Source organism: Solanum dulcamara, chromosome 1, assembly GCF_947179165.1.
Source record: "Solanum dulcamara chromosome 1, daSolDulc1.2, whole genome shotgun sequence".
NCBI classification, from domain to species: Eukaryota; Viridiplantae; Streptophyta; class Magnoliopsida; order Solanales; family Solanaceae; genus Solanum; species Solanum dulcamara.
In genome coordinates this window covers 78,521,387-78,530,009 of record NC_077237.1, presented here as the reverse complement: position 1 = coordinate 78,530,009, position 8,623 = coordinate 78,521,387, and the positions used below count along the sequence as shown (strand labels likewise).

Sequence of the window (8,623 nt, the reverse complement as noted above, 5' to 3'; positions counted from 1 at the left end):
AAATTAAGTTGAGTCTTAAACCGATTTATAACCCATTATTTAATCCGTTTTGATCCAACCCATTTTGATACAAACAAATTTAGTTGGATCGAATCTTGTTCCATTTATTATACGTGATGAAAGTTAATCCGCATAAATGCCCTTTTGGTAATCACAGCACTACCAAGATACAAAATACCTTTTCAAAGGAAGAGCGATCGAGAGGAAGGGAAGAACAGAGCGGCGGAGAAATGGGCATGGAACGCAGCAGCACCATTCTGGAGATCAGCAGGGATGAATTACATAACCTACTCAAATCTATGCGCTAATCTTGTTAGGAATTACCTTAAGGAACCTTACAAGTCCGAAGCCCTCTCCCGTGAGAAGGTCCATTACTCCATCTCCAAATGGGTTGATGGCAAACCTCACAAACCCAGTAAGCATTCTCACTCTATTTTATTGGGATTTGTCTGTGCGTGTGTTCAGCTTGAGGTTCTTGTTGGTAAATTTGGTAACTCTGCTAGGGTATCTTCATTAATCTACATTTAATCGTCCGTTGAAGTCCTAAACAGCGTTTTGTATCTACACTCCCTCTGTAGTATATCAGTTATATAATGCAATAGCAGATGAGATAGTTAGGTCAATAATTTCTTAGGTTGTGTTTCTGTTTCCCAATTACTCGTTTATGTGGAACTTGGACTATGACAAGAAGAAACAACAACTTACCCAGTGTTGTGAGGTCCGAGGAGGGTGGTGTGTAAGTAGATTCATTCCTACCTTATGAGTATAGAGAGACTGTTTCAGATAGACCTCTCTTCAAGTAATGCATATAAAATATTAGTACAAAAAGGAAATACGTAGTGAAGAAGCCATGTAGGAAAATACTGGAGAAAACAACAGTAGCAACAATAATGAAATGATAACTGAAACTAGAGAAACAACAGGTAGTGATAAACTCAAAGAATAAAATAGCAGGAGAGGAATAATTTTCATTACCAGCACTTTTGCATCCTCAGGCAACTTAAACTGAAGAGAGAGAAAAATCAATCTTAACTAATAACTTAAAACATCTGGGAAAACAACCGTCCTTGAAAGAAAATGATATCTGATACTAGAATTTTGCAAATTCTTGGATGTCAGACCACAAACAGTCAGAAGTGATACTCAAATAGGAGGACTGCTTCTTCTTGGTAAATCCTACATTTTTTTTTTAGCTTTCCTTGTCCCTTGGATGTTTTTTGCTGGTTGCCTATATGGTCTACGAAATGTGCTCCATAGAGGTAATTTTATTAAAACCATTTACCATGTAATCTTTATTTGATAAACAATGTAGTATGTATCAGCCAAGCAAGCTTGAATGATTCTGGAAAATGCTTGCTCTATATAGGCAACATAAATTTTCAGATAATTAAAAACTAATGATCCCCTAAGAAGATCATACTCAAGCTTCAATACTCCCAGCACATCCTTGTAATTTCATCTCCCACAAAACAAGACCACTAAAACAGTTTTGCAGTGAAGTAGTACAGTCATATGCTTTTTATCACCCAAGTAAACCATCTCAATTTAAGCGTAAAATTGCTCATATATAGAAAAAGACACAGAAAGATAAGGTTGAGAATAAGAAAACCGAGTCAATAATATAGTCATCTAGTAAGCATTGGTTTGGACTAGTCCAAAGGAAGTCACATATTTAACAACTCGAGCAAAAATGACAAATCTAAGCTAAAAGCATACACAATTACATACAGAGAATAATCACACTCAAAAAACACATTAGAAAACCAGCAATGAGAAGCTTTTGCTCTACATGGAATGTACTTAATATTTAATAGAGCACAGTGATACACATAATGTTAAAACCACTAATCAATAGTAGATAAGTTCAATACATTAGACTATATATAATTAGAGTTTAGGTAAAATGAGTTGTGCATTCACTTGGGTAGGATCATTCAATCTCTGGAAGCCACCGCATTCATCCGCTTTCCTTGTTGTTCTTGCACATTAGTCAATATCGCTATCACAATCACAATGCGGCACTTTATATTATAGCATGTCTGATAACACCATTGGAATTCCTTTACACAAGTTTTGACAATATTGATTTTTTATGTTGATAATCCTGCAAAAAAAAAAAGAAAGATAACTTTTAAATTAAAGAAAAGAGAGGCAAACTACAAACCAAAGTTACTATCAACTAAAAATAAAGTTTTATTATAAATAACTAAGATTTTGATGAAAAAATTGAAGGCAACAGAAAATAATAAATTTTAACTTAAAGCAAGGAGTACTTAATATTTTTAATGGTAACATGTACTTATTATCATATAAACAATTTCTATTAATTTCGACATCGTTTTCTAAACGCAATTGACACTACGAAAGCCAATCTATGCCGATGTTCAAACAAAATTTTTCTTCAAACCATCTAATGATAAAAAGCATATGACTGTACCACTTCACTGCAAACCTGTTTTAGTGGTCTTGTTTTGTGGGAGATGAAATTACAAGGATGTGTTGGGAGTATCGAAGCTTGAGTATGATCTTCTTAGGAGATCATTAGTTCTTAATTATCTGAAAATTTATGTTGCCTATATAGAGCTAGCATTTTCCAGAATCATTCAAGCTTGCTTGGCTGATACATACTACATTGTTTATCAAATAAAGAGTACATGGTAAATGGTTTTAATAAAATTAGCCGGTATAAAATTAGCCAATTTCATGATGAATCCTTACGATACAAAGAGATGAATTTACATGGGGAATGTGGTAAGCAAGGATTGATATAACTGATCCCTAGTTGTTAAGGACAGGCTTAGTAGTTGTTGAAAACTGTTTTCTCAGGTTGTTGAACTGTCCACATTTATTTTCCTGAATCCTGATCCTTCTTGTAAATATCCTCACATGCAAGCTTTGATGTGGAGTGTGGGGTTAAACCATCACAACTACACAAAGATAACATATCCCAAAAGTTCATTGTGTCCTTGTTTAGGTAAAAAAAGGAACAAGGCTAGGTTATTATCTAATACATTTGTTCATCATTAAACTCAAACATGAAGGAAGTATGTTCAATGATTGACCTTTGTTAGATTGCGAGTCTTTTACTTTCTTGACCACAATAAACATGCATTCACTACTTGACTACGATTCAATTTTCCTTGACGACTTAGTGCATTGCTTTTCTTTCCCCCATAGTACAAGAGGGTGTATCCACCTTTCTGTAAACGCAAAAATAAAAAAACTTGCTTTCAGTTTCCTTTCTTTCTCAGATTCTCTTCTACTATAAGTAGCGAGACACCATCATCCTTCTTCAATCTTCTTTGCAGATTCTCATCTCAGCAGCAGCAGCAGGTTCACAAATTTTTGCTATTTGCTTGTAGTTTTATTTGTCTTTTTTTCAGATTCAGCGATATAAGGGTTCTTTTATGTGTTATTTCATTTTTGTTTTCCAATTTTGTTCTTACCCAGATCGTGAAATCGATTCAATTGTCATTGGTTGCTCTTTAAACTGAACCCCTTTTGATAAAGTTGTGATTTTTCAAGAATTTTGTCTAGAAATTATGCTTCTTGGCGGCATGTTTGATCTTAGTTCATGGTCTCTCTTATTTGCTTTTAGTTTCCCCATTTTGCGTTGTTCTGAGCAGTTGGAATTGACTTAATTGTTGTTGTTGTTAACTTTTTTAAGTCTGGGCAGTGGAAAAAGTGCTATTTTAGAGAACCTCTGGAAAAAAAACAGATTTTTTTAGCATCATTAGATGTTGGTACTTGAATTGTTATGTTGTTCGGATTCCTCAAAAATGGTGTGTTGGATTCTGAAAAAGCAGTGCATTTTTGGATGATCGTGCCACGGGTGTGGTATTAATTGCTTTAGTTTTGTTAAAGATCAAGTATTTTCTTGTGTCTTTCCAAAAGAATGTCACACCCGTGGGAAACTCCAATTGCGGCATTATATTTGGAGAATCTGAGCAACATAGCCAGTTTGTGATCTTATTTTTTGAGCCCGAATAAGTCTTTGGAGTTACAATTGTTGTATCCTAGTTTAGTTGCTCTAGTTTTATTAAAACTCAAGTACTTTCTTGCGTCTTTCCAAAATAATGCTGCTATATAATAAAACATAAAAAGGGAACGCTTGATTGATGCTGAATTTTACTTTTGATTTGCGGAACTGTCCCAGGCTAGAGTTGGGAGCAGGGTCGTTCTATGCGTATCTCTGTTATTAAGATCATTATGTTTAGTTCTGCCGAGAATAGGTCAGCGGTAGTACCTGCTGTTAGAAAAAATAGTGTTATCTAAAACAGGAATGTCCATTAATGATATACTCTTAATGTCCGTAACCAGAAGCGACTTTATAGCCTAAAATGGGGCAAGTGAACCCGGTTGTTCCGTAGAACTAGGTATTTTATGTATATATTTTTGAAGGATAAGAAGGCTAAATGGTGCACTTAATTGAATGTTGAGTTATTTACATAGAGGACAAGGGATCAGTTCCTACGTAATACAATTTATTTTTTTAACTAGCGCACTCATGTTCTAGAAATCCTAGATTTGCCTCTGCCTATAACAGACAACTTGAATTTTTATTATGCAAATTGATTATGGCCATTGAATGACTATTATTATGAGATAATATTTCTAGTTAATCCTCTCTCATATTTTATCTATTAAAGTCCCTGAATAGCCTTCAATTGAACTGAATGGCATTTATAATATTCAAACGGTTACGCTTTCCGAAAGTGAGCCATTGTCCGTTATATTTTGATGTCAGATGTTGGCATCTCTTCCCTTCTTTCCACTTTGGTAAGTAAGAAAATCAAGAGTCAATTCTAAGAAACAAAATCTCTTCTCCATTTCTTGAGTGCTAGCCTGCTAGGTTTTCTTTTAAATAAATCTTTGTTAGTTTTTGTACTCCTAGTTTTATATTAGAAAAGCTTGTTGAATCCTGGGGATACACCTACATCGGGTGAAATCCTTAAGTACAATGTCTTTGACACGCCTCAAGCTTTCAAAAGTTTTCTACCGATTTTGTGATCAACTATTTTCCGTAAGATTACCAATATTCATATGGAAGGGATAACAATTCTAAAGCGTAAATAGTAAAAGGGCAGCCGCGTGCACTAAAGCTCCCGCTATGCGCAGGGTCCGGAGAAGGGCCCGACCACAAGGGTCTATTGTACGCAGCCTTACCTTGCATTTCTGCCAGAGGCTGTTTCCAAGGCTTGAACCCGTAACCTCCTGGTCACATGGCAGCCATTTTACCAGTTACTCCAAGGCTCCCCTTCAAAGCGTAAATAGTAGTGAAATGAAAAATACAGAAGTTTGTAGTTCTCTTTTTCTGCTTTAAAGCTCATAAGAGTTATTGGAACATTTCGCTGAAACATTGGCTAGTTATAAAAAGAAACGATTTATATTCTTTATTCATATTAGCACGGAAGGGTAGTTGATTCAGAAGGCTTACAATCTCTAAATCGCAGATTTAACAAGCGCAACAGAATACATTAGAAGTAATGATTCAGAAGACTTACAATCTCTAAATTGCAGATTTATCAAGCGCAACAGAATACGTTAGAAGTAAAAGATCCATTCAAGTGATACCCACTAGCTGAGATTAAGTATTATTTGTTGTTGCATTTAAATTTGTAATATTAGTGTGTGTTGGGAATCCTTTTATCTTTGATTAGAGACTTCTATATCTCTATAAGAATAAATGCGAGGTTTGAAGAACCTTTAGTTCAAGAGAACTTCTAATTTGCCTTATTATTCAATATGAAATGGACTCGAATAACATGTAATGATACCGAAGATTCATATTTTCGAACCCAACTTTGGGGCGGAGGCTTTGTTGGCAACTGCAGATTTTATTCTTTTTTATTTTTACGTACGTACACGTGTTGTTATTTGTACTTCAAAATGTAAAGATGGGGAAGACTCATTTTTCATGTATGCTATCTCGTAATTCGTATTATGGTTCAATCTGACGCATTTTACTTTTGTAGGGACCATGATTAAGTTATTTAAAGTAAAGGATAAACAGAGAGAGCTTGCTGAAAATGCAAATGGAAAGCCACAGGTTAAGAAACAAAGTGCAGGAGAGCTGCGTCTTCGTAAAGGCATTCCCTTTTCCCCTTTCATTGTAAAATCTTTTAATTCAATTTCATGCAACGTATTTTTCTTATTTCTTTCTGCATGCCAAATTTGTCAATTTAGATTTGATTAGCTAGGGTTTCGTTTCATTTGTGTGTTTTCCTTCCTTATAGATCTTCCTTGTAAAGTTTCAGATGAAATAGTGTACTCTGATTATAATTTGAGACATGAGAAGTTGTGGTCCATAACATGAACCAGTTTCTCCTCTTTGGTACCATGTGAACACGTGGCAGTGTGTGGTAAATGTAGAATCTGCCAAATGTAAGATGATTCTGAGAAAGGTCATTGGTTAACTCGGTAGGCCAGTGTTGTCAAAGGCGCGCTTAAGCCTTGAATTGAGGCACAAAATATGTTGAGCGCTTCGCCTCACTTAATGTGTGCTTCAATGTCGTCATCAAGGCTCTAAGACATACTTTTTCTTTCCCATGAATGTCTCCTGAAGAGGCGATACTAAGCAATTGATATTTTCCTTTATGGTAATTTTTTTTTCAATTTCTTTGTCCCACATATTTGTTGTTCATACTTATTATTATTAGTCTTGAATTTAATATATACATTTGTACTTTTTCTTCATTGCGCCGTTTTCATTAAAGCTCACACTTTATTTGTGCTTAAAGCCCTAACAGACCTTAGAGAATTTTGTGCTTTTTGCTTTTGACAACACTGTTGTAGGCTGAAAAAATGGTAAGTTAAGAGAGAATGTAGTACTTCCCGATAAAAAAAAAAGTAAAAGAAAGATCGTACTTTACTGGAGGGGGTGGGTGTGGTTGATCTCAGTATTTCACAAACAGTTCATCCACCAGCTATTGGGTTAGTGTAAATGGAGGCCAAAAGGCAGTGAAAGTTGTAGTGCTCCTCAATTTCATATTTCATCATTCACAGGTTTCCCCGAATCTCCCATATATGGTGGAGATTTGATTTCATTCGTTGTCATTTCTATGTTGACTCCTTTTACTCATATAGATACGATAGTTGTGTTAATTTTGACAACCTGCTGTTGAAGATTGATGTTGCTTGAACATCTGTATATGTGGCAGCTATCTGCATATGACTCTCACATATAGAGGGAGTGAAAAGTGAAGATTGTTGTTGCTTGATGCAAAGCAATTTCTAATGGAAGTTCTTTTTTTTTTCCTTCTTTTGATTGGTTAACTTTTTGATGAAAGTTCATGAATGATTGTATCAGTTCCTTCCTTCATTGCCCCATTCTCGGATTCATCATATAATGTTTCCCCTTATTAAAAAGAATCTAAAAATAAAGGGATTCATTTATATCTTTTCCTTCTGAGTGGTTCTTTTCTCCGACTATTTCTTTGTCTTCTATTTTTTTTTCCACACCAATGAAATTGTGTGATGGCCATAACGTTTATCTTGTTCCCTGTAGATATCAGTGGACTAAATCCACCTAAAAAATGTAGGATATCATTCCCTAATGGAAAAGATGACCTCATGAAGTTTGAAGTCACCACTCGACTTGGATATGCCTTTTATTTTCGTATTTGTATGGAAATTTGGTGCACTTCAAGTTAGCTTTCCTTGGTGCTGATAACATGCATTGTATTATTTGTTCGTATTCAGGGGTGGAACTTTTGTCTTTTCTTTCCATATTTGTCCTATCTATCCTCATGAGGCTCCAAAGGTCAAGTGCAAGACAAAGGTGGGTAATGGTTTATAGCTTTTCCTTTTCGACTCTCTTTTAATTTCTTGAAGAATGAATTTAGGCTCCAATTGTTTATCATTGGCTCTGGTAACTCGGATTTTGCAGTTTTACCACCTGAATATCGACTTGGAAGGAAATGTGTGTCTCAACATTCTCCGAGAAGACTGGAAACCTGTGCTCAACATCAACACCATAATCTATGGCTTATATCATCTGTTCAGTGTACTTGTTTCTTTCTAGTTTGGTGTATATTACGCTACTTTAAGTAGTTGGTGTAGTTTAGAACTTCCGATTCTGCAGGAACCTAATCACGAGGATTCCCTCAAATCATGACGCAGCTGCTGTGTTGAGTGACGACCCGAAGATGTTCGAGTCCAATGTCAGAAGAGCAATGTCTGGAGGATATGTAGGGCAAACGTACTTTAAACGTTGTTGAGTTTTGAAAGAGGATGAGCATTGAGTTTAAATGGGTTTGAGAAATCTATTAATTATTATTTTGAGCATGAGTTTGAGAAGTTTCTTAATTATTAATTTGAATATAAATATTAATATATTTTAAAATATCTATTTTGAGATGAGTTGAGTAAATTGATGTAAAGTCCAATGAGACTAGATGAGATGTATTTTGAATATTGTACTCACTTGACGTATATGAGCATAATAAACTTATTTGAGAGTAGTATTGAGCTTATAAGTGATGGTTGTCGGTTAGAGAAACGCCCTAATAAAGTAAAAGTACTATATTTTCATTATATTGAGTTGCGTTTACTATTGCATGTCCTTTAAAACACTGATTCACTTCATTACATGTTTTATTGAGTTGTGGTTTCCAGAGTTGAA

General features: G+C 35.0%; 1 pseudogene; it reads left to right on the top strand.

The window, feature by feature from the left end:
- Nucleotides 1-78: 78 nt before the first annotated feature.
- LOC129872467 (NEDD8-conjugating enzyme Ubc12-like) lies at nucleotides 79-8,336 on the top strand (annotated as a pseudogene).
- The last annotated feature ends 287 nt before the right edge of the window (nucleotides 8,337-8,623 follow it).